The 12,347-nt window shown below is 47.0% G+C and overlaps 1 protein-coding gene across 1 annotated transcript in view; it reads right to left on the bottom strand.

Moving 5' to 3' along the window:
* BMPER (BMP binding endothelial regulator) overlaps positions 1-12,347 on the bottom strand; it is a 461,522-nt gene that overhangs the window by 90,825 nt on the left and 358,350 nt on the right. The window lies entirely within an intron of this gene.

The following is a 12,347-nucleotide window of genomic DNA, read 5'->3' as shown; positions in this document are numbered from 1 at the left end:
AATCCCCTCCCCTTGGCACCCCAGTCCATAGTCCAATTATAATTCAGCCAACTGTCAGGTGGGAGATATCTTCAAAAAAAATCACCAGGGTGGAATGCTGGACAGTTAACCTTGGCGGGAAACTCCCTTCCTCCAGCACATAATGATTCCCCTCCCAAATACCATGCCCCCCCTCCCCGTTTCAATGGAAGCCGAAGCAGCAGCAAAGCAGAGGCTGACATCTGGCCCTTCTCCAGAAAAGGGTGGTCAGACCTGCAGAAACAAAAAGAACACAAACAAACAGACAGACAACAAGACACAAAAGAGAGAAAGGGGAAGGGAGAAAAAAACAACAAAAAAAGGAAAATTAGCAGACTGTGCAAGAATCAGGGCTTGTCAGGATAGGCAGAGTAGAACTTGCGGAGCAGACGAGGAGCTCGAACATGGGACTTGTCAACCCATTCAGCGTGAGATGGGGGGAAATGCTTCCAAGCCACCAGGTACTGGACACGGTTCCGCCGCTTATGAGAGTCCAAAATCTCACAGATTTCAAAATGCTGCTCTCCCTCTACAAAAAGTGGGGCAGATGGAGGAGGAAGAGGTACTCTCAAGGAAGAAGTAAGCTGAGGCTTCAGGAGATTAACATGAAAAACAGGGTAAACTCAGTTGAGATGCTTAGGTAACTGGAGACAGACGGAAACAGGGTTGATGATCTTGACAATTGGAAACGGGACAACATACTTGGGGCCCAACTTCTTCAACTTCTGTGTCGTTTGAAGAAATTTAGTGGATAAATAAACTTGATCACCAACTTTATATTCATGGGGTTTAGTCCGTTTTTTATCAGCCTGTTTCTTATGAGCGTGGTGCGCAGCATCTAGAGTCCGGAGTGCCAAAGGCCAGATGTCACGAAGGCGATCACTCACTCAGACAGCGAAGACACCTGCGGCTGCTCGTGAGGAATCTCAGGAATGGGCACAAAATCTTGGCCGTACACCACATGAAAAGGGGTAAAGCCAGTGCTGCTGTGCACAGAATTGTTGTAAGCCACCTCAGCATGAGGCAACAATTCCACCCAATCATCTTGTTGGTAGTTGATGAAACAATGTAAATATTGCTCCAGCACAGAATTAGTCCTCTCACAGGTCCCATTAGTTTGAGGGTGGTGGGAGGAGCTTAACCCCTGGGCGGAGCCAATCTGCTTCAGGAATTCTTTCCAGAATAGGGAGGTGAACTGTCCGAAATGATGCGGTCGGGTACCCCATGTAAGCGGTATATGTGTGAGATGAACATCTTAGCGAGAGACTTAGCGGAAGGGATCTTGGAGCAAGGGATGAAATGAACTTGCTTGGAGAATAAGTCAGTAACGACCCAGATTACTGTGTTTCCTTGACTTTCCGGAAGTTCAACAATGAAATCCATGGAGATCTCCTTCCATGGGGCGACTGGGCAAGCCACCGCCTGGAGCAACCCCTGGGGCAGGAAACTCCCTTCCTCCACATGCGCAATGAGGTGGTCAGGCCAGCGTCTAGAATCTTCCTCCAGCAGATAATGATTCCCCTCCCAAATACCATGCCCCCCCACCCCGTTTCAATGGCAGCCGAAGCAGCAGCAAAGCAGAGGCTGACAGAAGGTAATAAGAGCCGTAGGATACATCAAGGTCTATGGCAGGGAGAACAACATTCACATCATCTACGGCAGGGAGAACAATGTTCACATCATCTACGGCGGGGAGAACAGTGCTCACATCGTCTACAACAGGGAGAACAACGTTCACATCAGTCTCATCATGGGAATGGTGAAACTAGCACCACAACTACCCGTCAACCAGTCCCAAGTACCAACACGCTTCAAACAACTCTCCAGACGGAAGCCTCTCATGTTGGGCTTAGCAGTGATCGTCTTCACCAACCTCGTGGTAGAGGGGGCAGCCATCATCAACTCTCAAGTCTTGGTTCCAGAGTTTTTGGATCCTGAAAAACCAACTGTCCTCACCCCAGCAACCTTGCTGACCCAGAAGACAGGTGACTGGCAGCGCCAGCAGGGAAGTTTGTTCCCAAAGACTTGTATTGGAACTTATGGCCTAAGGGACTTGTGTCCACTGGAACTCACGGCCTATGGGACTTGTGCACCACGCCCTACCTAGTAATGATGAACTAGTTTGCCAGATGGAAGCTCAGGTCGCAAAGCAGACTTACACCAAGAAGCTCTACACCAGACCAATCAGTGACCCAGAACTGCTGTTACGAAAGACTGAACTAGAAGATTGAACCTCAAGCTTTGCATGCTTTGTGTTTACATGATTGTTTGCACTGTTTGATGCTATGCCTTGTGTAACCCAGTTAATTAGGTAGATTTGCATGCTCAGTTAATTAGTCAGTTAGTTACATGTTTGATGTTATGCCTTTGTTTATCTTAGTTAATTAGATAGTCATGCTATGCCTTTGTGTAATTCAGTTAATTAGATAGTCAAGTTTGCATTGTTTATAACATGGGTTTGTTTGTCTTTAGTTAAAAGTTAGTAAGTAGTGGAATTTATAATTCCAGGTGGGGAGTGTGCTGTGCCAACAGTATATAGCTAATGTAGGAATTAAGAGCTGTCTCCTTTAAGAATCTACCTTATTGGAAATGTAGGCAGAACTGCCTTGTGGGAAGTGTAGTTCCATAACATGTGACCACATCTGTGTTCCCTGATTGGGCAGTGGGGTACTCTGCCTGGGAAAAGTGATATATTACTGGCCACTCGCTGGATCACCTTTTGTTCTACCAGAAGAGCAGCTTTGTGCCAGCAGCATGGGTTAGAGGAAATTAATGTCTTTTTACACCACGCGATGGGATAGATCATAGAAAGTCAGAAGAATCTTAACAGTGAACTGTAAGTTTTGCTATTAAGGATGCCTGATAATAAACATGGTCTGAAAAAAGATTCCTACACATGGAGTTAACTGCATGCCCCGGGCCATCTGGTTCGCTTGGGCAGAACAGGAATACTGCCTTCAATTGTGGGTTGCCACAATGTAAAAAGATGTGGAGACTCTAGGAACAGTGCAGAGAAGAGCAACAAAGATGATTAGGGGACTGAAGGCTAAAACATATGAAGAATGGTTGCAGGAACTGGGTATGTCTAGTTTAATGAAAAAAAAGAACTAGTGCAGACATGATAGCAGTGTTCCAATATCTCAGGGATTGCGACAAAGAAGAGGGAGTTAAACTATTCTCCAAAGCACTTGAAGGTAGAACAAGAAGCAATGGGTGGAAACTAATCAAGGAGAGAAGCAACTTAGAACTGAGGAAAAATATCCTGACAGTTAGAACAATTAATCAGTGGAATAACTTGCCTCCAGAAATTGTAAATGCTCCAACACTGGAAATTTTTAAAGAAGATGTTGGATAATCATTTGTCTGAAGTGGTGTAGGATTTCCTGCCTAGGCAGGGGATTGGACTAGAAGACCTCCAAGGTCGTTTCCAACTCTGTCATTCTATTCTATTCTATTCTATTCTATTCTATTCTATTCTATTCTACTTCAGGAAGCAATTAGCAAGAAAGCCAACAAATATACAGCTTAACAAATTTACTGTCAGTGTGTGAGAAATTATGAGCTGGGATAGCCATAACAACAAGTCAGCCAATGAATACCTCTGTATTATATTGCTTCTGTAAATATTGCTTCTGTACTTCTGGATTTTGACTCTGGCTCTGGCTTCTGCTGCATAGTATTGTATATAAAGATGTTTCTTATATAAATGAATCCTGCTAAATTATTTACTTATGTGCTGGTTGGATTGCTGCAAACTCTAACAGGTTATGGGCCTAGAGCATACCAGACACAGTAAGACTGAACTGTAATTAAGCTGAAGGACTGCCTGTGTTAAAAGGCTTGCAGGATGGCTGTTGATATCCAGGAGAGCTCTCTGACTCAATTGGGACAGAAGAATTATATCATTTGGGCTGCAAAATTGGAATGCTTCCTGAAGACTAAGGAGCTCTGAGATATTGTTATTAATCCACCCCAGACAGCATTAGCAGCAACAGATCAAAAGCAGCATGATAAAACTCTAGCTTACATTATCTTAAGTTTAGAAGATGAACATTCTTGAATGTAGATAATTTAAAAACTGTGAAAGAGGTTTGGCTGAAATTAACAAGTGTACATGTGAGTGCATTAACATGCAATATTGTGCAATTATCGAGACAATTGTACAGAGCCACACTGTTACCACATGAGAATGCGGAGAAGCATTTGCTGCGAATGCAAACTTTATTTATTGAGTTGGAACAGCATCAAATGCATATTCCTGAATCTCAGAAGGTACTATTGGTGTTTAATAGTCTTGATGAAACATGGAAAATTGTTTCAGCTGTTTTTGAGTGCAAACCAGAACAGGTCTTACGAATGGATGCCCTTAAAGCAGAGGTGGGTTCCTACCAGTTCGCACCTATTCGGTAGAACCGGTTCATCAAATCTACCGAACCGGTTAGAAGAGGTTCCACCAGTGGACCCAGAAAGCAGACCACACCTACAGAAGAGGTTCCAAAAAATTTTGAAACCCACCACTGGTCCTTGGATATGATTATTCTACACTATCATGCTCATATTTATAAAACTCAGTGCCTCTGTGAAAGGTAAGGATGACTACTGCGTTTGTGGTGCAATCAGAACATTGCGTGTGTTGAAGTTGTTTTAACGCAAACCAAAGATGCCTTTAAAAAACAAGTTTCCATCATATTCTTATACAGGCCAGTTTTCTTAGCCGAATTAGCTTGAATTTGGAATGCGACAGCCCTCCTTTTGCCGATGAGACACCCCAGGGGGTTGGTGAGTGGTTAACACTGCTGCGCTAGAGATCTGGCGACTGGCTTCTTGCCGTCGCCGCTGCTGACCCTAGCGCGCTCCCCCCTTTCATTGCGGCCCTTTCTGACTTCAGCCATCATTGCTATGGTCTGGCTGCTGCAATCTCGGCTTGTGTTCACCGTGGCTGACTTCCGCCTCTGACTTTACTACCATTGCTGTTACCACCCGCGATTGCTTCTGGCTTGCCTTCCCCAGATGACACTGCCCCCACCGAACTGTTTCCACATCTCAATCACTCCCACCCTCGCTTTCGTCCCTAGGACTATCACTTCCCGGCTTCTTGGTTGTCATGGCCGGCCTCCCGGCTCCCGTTGCTGTTGCCGCTGCCATCCGCAGTTACTTTAGGTGTGCCTCTTTCAGACACCTGATTGTTTTCACCTTCTGACTGTCCCCGCCCCTGCCGTCGCTCTCAGGACCACCATTTTGGAGGGAGTTGGGATACTTGAGTCTACCTCTGGCCTCGCCGAGAGTCCCGCATACTACTCTGCGCCTACAATCTTCGCAGAAAGAGAAAACAGGAGATGAAGAGGATGCGGGTAGGGAGCCTGCCCCCCACCTCCCTCCAACCGACATCAACCCTCTAGTCACTTCAAACTTTTGGACCTTGCCCTTTTTACTGGACTCCGCAGAGGAGAAGATTAAGAACATAAAGACTCCCTCTCTCACATTAGTACAATCTTCACTCTTTTCATACAAACTTTGTACGAACTTGGCACAGCTGCACACTTTTTAACTGGTATGGGGAGTGTATGTGATATATATGTGATTGAGTGAATGATCCCACATTTTATTAACCTTATTATCATTGTATTTTGTGTTTTTTAACTGCTACGTGGGGATTGTTTGGGTGAGTGGATGTGTATTGATGATAGGACTGGGAGTACAGCCTGGTGCCTCCTCCACTGAGTGCTATTGCAGACGTGGTAGGGGGCCCAGGCCTACCTCCCGTCCTAGAATGATTCATTTAAATGGCCTGCTGGAGAGAGCGGAAGCTACGGGAAGGGGAATGGGGTCTACGGGTGCGGGGGTGGGCCGGAGCATTATGGTCATGACGGGGAGGGGCACATACGGTGGGAACTTCAGGGCTAGCCATTACCGGGGAAGGAGGGTTTGCTACATCACAGCGATCCCTCCTTCCAGCCCTGTTGGTTCCACTCCAGGACCAGATGGCAAGAGTTTTCAGGGCCCTGGTCTCAGGTTGTTGTTGCTAAATGCCAGGTCTGTGGTTCACAAAGCTCCCCTCATCCAGGACCTAACATTAGATGAGGGGGCAGACCTGGCATGTATTACTGAAACCTGGCTGGGCCTGGAGGGAGGAGTCCCCCTCACTGAAATGTGCCCAGAAGGGTTTCAAGTGCTCCATCAGCCGTGACCCTAGGGAAGGGGTGGGGGAGTGGCTGTCATCATCCGAGGGTCATTAGTTCCTTGTAGGATCCCTGCTCCGGAGCTTGTCGGGTGTGAGTCCTTGTTGGTGAAATTGGACCTTGAGGGTCAAGTGGGCTTGTTGTCAACGTACCTTCCTCCCAACAGCATTGCAACAGCCCTCCCCTCGCTCCTCGAGTCAGTAGCCAAGCTGGCGGTAGAATTCCCCAGGCTTATGGTGCTGGGGGATTTCAACCTGCCTTCGCTCGGTGAATACTCTGATGGGGCGCAGGAGTTCATGGCTTCCATGACAGCCATGGACTTGACCCAAGTAATCCAGGGTCCGACTCACTCAGCGGGTCATACGCTTGACCTCGTATTCCTCTCGGAGCAGTGGAGACGTGATCTAGATTTGAGGGGCATTAAGATCTTGCCCTTATCATGGTCTGATCACTTCCTACTGAGGCTTGACTTTCGGAGACCAATCCCCCACTGTAGGGAGGAGGAACCGACTAGGTGGTTCCACCCCAGGCGCCTGATGGACCCTATGGGATTTCAGATGGTGCTTGGAGAAATACCTGATGCTCTCGTCCACAATCCGGTGGAATCCCTAGTCACTGCTTGGAATACAGCGGCGGCGGGGGCCCTAAACCGGATTGCGCCTTTACGGCCTCTCTGAGGGAGTGGATCCAGGAGAGCTCCTTGGTTCACCGAGGAACTCCGGGAGATGAAGCACCAAAAGAGACGCCTAGAGCGCCGCTGGAGGGCCAGTAACTCTGAGTCAGACCGAGCACTGATGAGAGCCTTTATCAGGACCTATCTCGTGGCAATATGGGCGGCGAAATGTGTGCATTTTGCCGCTCTTATTGCATCCGCTGAATCACGCCCAGCCACCTTATTTAGAATAGCCCGCTCCCTCTTGAAAGGGAGGGATGCGGACGACCCTTTACAGGGTAGAGCTGAGGAATTTGTTCAGTTTCTAACGGATAAAGTTGCTCGGATTCGGACAGATCTGGACTCCAATTGCACGGTACAAGCCGAGGTACCGGGGGAAGGTCTTGAGCGGATTTTATGGAGCGAGTTTCAACTTGTCGCTCCTGAGGAAGTGGAAAAGGTCATGGGAGCAGTGAGTGCCTCCACCTGTATACTGGACCCATGTCCCTCCTAGCTGGTCTCGACCAGCAGGGAGGTGACACGTGGCTGGATCCAGACGATAGTTAACACCTCTCTCCGGGAGGGGTCCTTCCCACACCTCCTAAAGGATGCAGTGGTGAGACCCCTCCTGAAGAAACCTTCTCTGGATCCAGCCATTTTGAGTAACTATCGTCCAGTCTCCAACCTCCCCTTTGTAGGGAAGGTTGTTGAGAAAGTGGTGGCCTTTCAACTACGACAGTCCTTGGATGAAACCGATTATCTGGATTCCTTTCAGTCGGGTTTCAGGCCTGATTACAGAACGGAAACTGCTTTGGTCACGCTGATCGATGATCTCTGGTGAGCCAGGGATAGGGGTCACTCCTCTATCCTTGTGCTTCTTGACCTCTCAGCGGCCTTCGATACCATCAACCATGGTATCCTTCTGCGACGGTTGTGGGAGGTGGGAGTGGGAGGCACCGTTCTTCGGTGGTTCTCCTCCTACCTCTCGGACAGGTCACAGTCAGTGTTGGTCAGAGGGCAGAGATTGACCCCTAGGCCCCTCAATTACGGGGTGCCGCAGGGTTTGGTCCTGTCCCCCCTCCTATTTAACATCTACATGAAGCTGCTGGGTGAGATCATACGCCGGCATGAGATTAAATATCATCAATATGTGGACGATACACAACTGTATCTGTCCGCCCTGTGCCAACTCAGTGAAGCAGTAGAAGTGATGTGCCAGTGCCTGGAGATTGTCAGGGTCCGGATGGGAAAGAAACAAGCTTGCGCTCAATCCCGACAAGACCGAGTGGCTATTGATGCTCCCTCCCAAAGATGGTGCAGCTATTCCATCTCTCAGCTGGGGGGTGAAATTATACGCCCCTCAGAGAGGGTTCGCAATTTGGGAGTCCTCCTGGATCCGCAGCTGACTCTAGAACATCATCTGTCGGCTGTGACCAGGGGGCCTTTGCCCAGGTTCGTCTGGTGCACCAATTGCGACCCTACCTGGACCGGGAGGCCCTTCGGATAGTCACTCATGCCCTCGTGACCTCAAGACTGGATTACTGTAACGCGCTCTACATGGGGCTACCCTTGAAGAGTGTTCGAAGACTTCAGCTAGTCCAGAATGCAGCCACGCGCGCGATTGTGGGTGCACCTAGGTCACACCTATCCTCCGCGAGCTGCACTGGCTTCCCATTGGTCTCCGGACACGCTTCAAGGTGCTAGTCGTTACTTTTAAAGCCCTACTTGGTATCGGACCTGGTTACCTGAGAGACTGCCTCCTGCCAGTCACCTCCCAAAGACCTATTAGATCCCACAGACTAGGCCTCCTCCGGATTCCATCTGCCGGCCAATGTCAGCTGGTGACCCCCCCGGGGGAGGGCCTTCTCTGTGGCTGCTCCGGCCCTATGGAACGATCTCCCCGTTGAGATCCGGACCCTTACTACCCTTCCGGCCTTCCGCAAAGCAATTAAGACCTGGCTGTTCCGGCAGGCCTGGGGCTGTTGAATTATCCAGCCCCATCCGATGTTATGTCTGTTGCTGAATCTTTAATTTGTTGTTTTTATTTTTGTATCCCTCTTCCCTTCTTATTGTTAGCCGCCCTGAGTCTTCCGTGAGTAGAGCGGCATACAAGCTAAATAAACTGAACTGAACTGAAGAGTTGTAAGACTGATGGTTACATATATATACTGGAAAGATACAAGGTGGGGATTGTCAATTATTAGCATTTGTGGATGATCTCTGTTTCACTGCAAATGAGTAAAAGAATTTTCTAATCAATTAGAGAAAAAATTGAATTAAAAGATTTGGATGAAATACAAAATTATCTTGGTGTAGAGATACAAAAAACTGAGAAGGGTGGTTATATTCTCAATCAAAAAAGGAAAATTGAACAGCTGTTGGAGAGATACAACATGAAGGATTGTAATTGTGCTCCACCACCTTCCTAGAAGAATGAAATATTCTAGGGAATATTAGAAAGACAGAATATTATATTTCCCTGGATAAGAAAATGACAAACATGTTTTTAAACACAAAGCAGCTTCCTGCAGCTCCCTTTCCCCCTTCAGCTCCAGGGTGATGGGATTAAGACATGGCCCTCAGGACATGATGGGATTAGCCCTCTACCCATCTCACCACATGGCACCTAAAAAGATTAAATCACCCAGCAAGGCTCAACCACGCCTGGGACACAGACAGCCTACAAAGTTAGCTAAGATCCTTGCTCCTTGGGAGTCTGGCAGCCAATGGGATACATTTCTTGTACAAGAACAAGAAAGTTTAAGACAGGGCCCAAGAGAGTGTATAAATATATCCCTCTTTCCACTCAATGTGCTTTTTTTCTTTTGCCCATCTTTCCAAGCAGCTTCCATGTTTCCAGTATCTTTCTCCCCACTTGGAACTGAACCCAGATGGATATTTCTTTCAACACCTATGAATACACATTTTCACAACAATTTGGGTGAGGACAAAAGTGAAGTTTGTGATCAAGAGATATGTCTCAAGAGATATATACACCAGCGCAATTGAATTGGATGGGTATAAAAAGGATTCTCAGGCATTTGAAGGGAACTGTGAACTTGTGTCTTCAAATACAGGTCTTTGAAGAATTGAAATTAAAATGTTATGTTGACAGTGGTTATGCCAATGATGTAAAAACTAGAAAGTCTAATTCTGGGATTGTAGTATTGTTTGGAGCAGAGGTGGATTGCTGCCAGTTTGCCGGGATCTAAACATAAAAGTAACTGAAGCTGTAATGGTGTTGAGGATAATGCTGCTTGCATTAAAATGGCAACAGGTGACAGAGTGAAGAATAGAAGGAGGCATGTGGATATTAAATATTGCAATGTAAGAGAAGCCATCAAATATTAATTAATTAGCTTGCTTCACTGTTCTTCAAAGAACAATCTGGCAGATATAATGACCAAGCCATTGGGTGGAGTGCATCATAAGAAGAATATTAAGTTATTCGGTTTTATGTCTATTCCAGTCATAAAGGGAGGAGTGTCAGTGTGGGAGCTGGGATAGCCATAACAACAGGTCAGGCAATGGGGGACTGTTTGGTGACCCAGATGGCTCAGAGCCTGGGTGTGGCTTAGCCAACTGATGTGTGTGTGCGTGTGAGAGAGAGAGGGGGGGGTGCAGTCAAGGGAGGCACGGCCTCACCATTGTCATCATGAAAAGAAAAAAAATAAAAGGAAAAAGGCTGAGGTAGTTGCTGCCAGAGTCACAGTGGATGACTCTGCTTAGTGCTTAACTGTTTAAAAAAGCCTCTTTAAAAAGTGCCCTCTACAGGAGGAGGCGAGAGAACCACGTGCCTCATTTAGTCTATCTTTATGATCACTTGAGCAGAGTTAAGCAAGGGTTAAAAGCCAAAAAATTCCTTATGTAGATGAGGCACGTGGTTCTCTCGCCTCCTCCTGTAGAGGGCACTTTTTTAAGAGGCTTTTTTTTAACAGTTAGCAGAGTCATCCATTGGAGACTCTGGCAGCAGCTAACCCAGCCTGACTTCAGCAGATCTTGCCTTTTTCTTTTTACATTTTTACATTTTCATCATGGCAGACAAGAGCAGAGTTGAAATCCTTTGTGACACAGCTGGAAAAGGTATGTGGGTCAGAGGGAGGGGGGAGGAATTCAAAATTAATGTAATTTGTAAGTAATTGTATTATTGTAAGTAATTTGTGTGTGTGTGTGTATGTGTGTATGTGTGTGTGTGTGTGTTTTACCCGCCACTGCTGGCACGCAGGCTGGCACTTTACTTTTTACATGGGACATAGTGGCCAGCAGGGCTTTTGGACATAGCAGCAGGGCTTTTGGACATAGCAGCAGGCCAGGGCTTTTGGACATAGCAGCAGGGCGGCTTTTACCTCTAGTGCTGGGGTGGTGGGGCGGCTTTGGTTCCATCCAGCATTGATTCTTTGAAGCAATGGCGGACACAGCGCCGGAGTGACAGGGCGGCTTTTGCCTCTTGAAAGCTCTTGAAAGCTCTGCTGCGGGCAAAAGAACGTGCTTTAATCAGTGAGGTGCGTGCTGGGAGAGAGGAGAGAATGCTCAGGCTCAGCTCTGCTCAGGCAGGTGAAAAAAAGCGCTTTAATCAGTGGGGTGCATGCTGGGAGAGAGGAGAGATTGCTTCTCTCTCCTGGCACGCACCCCACTGACTAAAGCGCTTCCTTTCGCCCGCCTGAGCTGCGCTTTCTTTTGCCCACAGCAGAGCTCAGGCGGGTGAAAGGAAGCGCTTTAATCAGTGAGGTGCATGCCGGGAGAGAGGAGAGAATGCCCAGGCATTTTCTCCTCTCTCCCGGCACATACCCCACTGATTAAAGTGCTTTCTTTCACCCACCTGAGCAGAGCTCAGCCTGAGCATTCTCTCCTCTCTCCTGGCATGCACCCCACTGATTAAAGTGCTTCCTTTTGCCTGCCTGAGCTCTGCTGCAGGCGAAAGAAAGCACTTTAATCAGTGGGGCGCCAGGGGAGAGGACTGCTGCACCAGCCATAAACTTCACCATACGTCACTGGTGTGTGTGTTCCTGTTTCTGTATTATATTTTTTTGTGATTCTGTACTTCTAGATTCTGAATTTTGGTTCTGGCTTCTGCTGTATGGTATTGTATATAAAGAAGTGTCTTATATAAATAAATCCTGTTGAATTATTTACTTGTGTAAATATAATTTACACAAACAATTATAAAGCAATAATTGGATTGCTGCAAACTATAACACTTAAGCACTTAAGTGCTAAAGTATACACATCAGTCTCCAAGATTAATGACAAGGCCTAGCAGTTTTTCGCTATCAAGTCTAGACTCTTGCAGAGTCTTATTAAACAGATTTAGGATTAGGTTACAGAATCATGGAAACTATAAACTTTAACACCCTATTTATCAATAAATCCATTAGGATGATGATTTTTTGAGTTTTTGTTGCCTGCCTGTTGAAGGAGTGTGGAGGTGGCCATTTGCTCTGTTGATTCAGGAGGAATGTGCAGATGTTCCAGTTCTGTACTATTTGGCAAACCATCAT

Source organism: Thamnophis sirtalis, unplaced genomic scaffold (assembly GCF_051295495.1).
Source record: "Thamnophis sirtalis isolate CommonGarterSnake01/CBP01778 unplaced genomic scaffold, rThaSir2_p1.2 scaffold_4, whole genome shotgun sequence".
NCBI classification, from domain to species: domain Eukaryota; kingdom Metazoa; phylum Chordata; class Lepidosauria; order Squamata; family Natricidae; genus Thamnophis; species Thamnophis sirtalis.
Note: the sequence above shows the minus strand (reverse complement) of the source record. Positions and strands in the feature narration are given on the sequence as shown.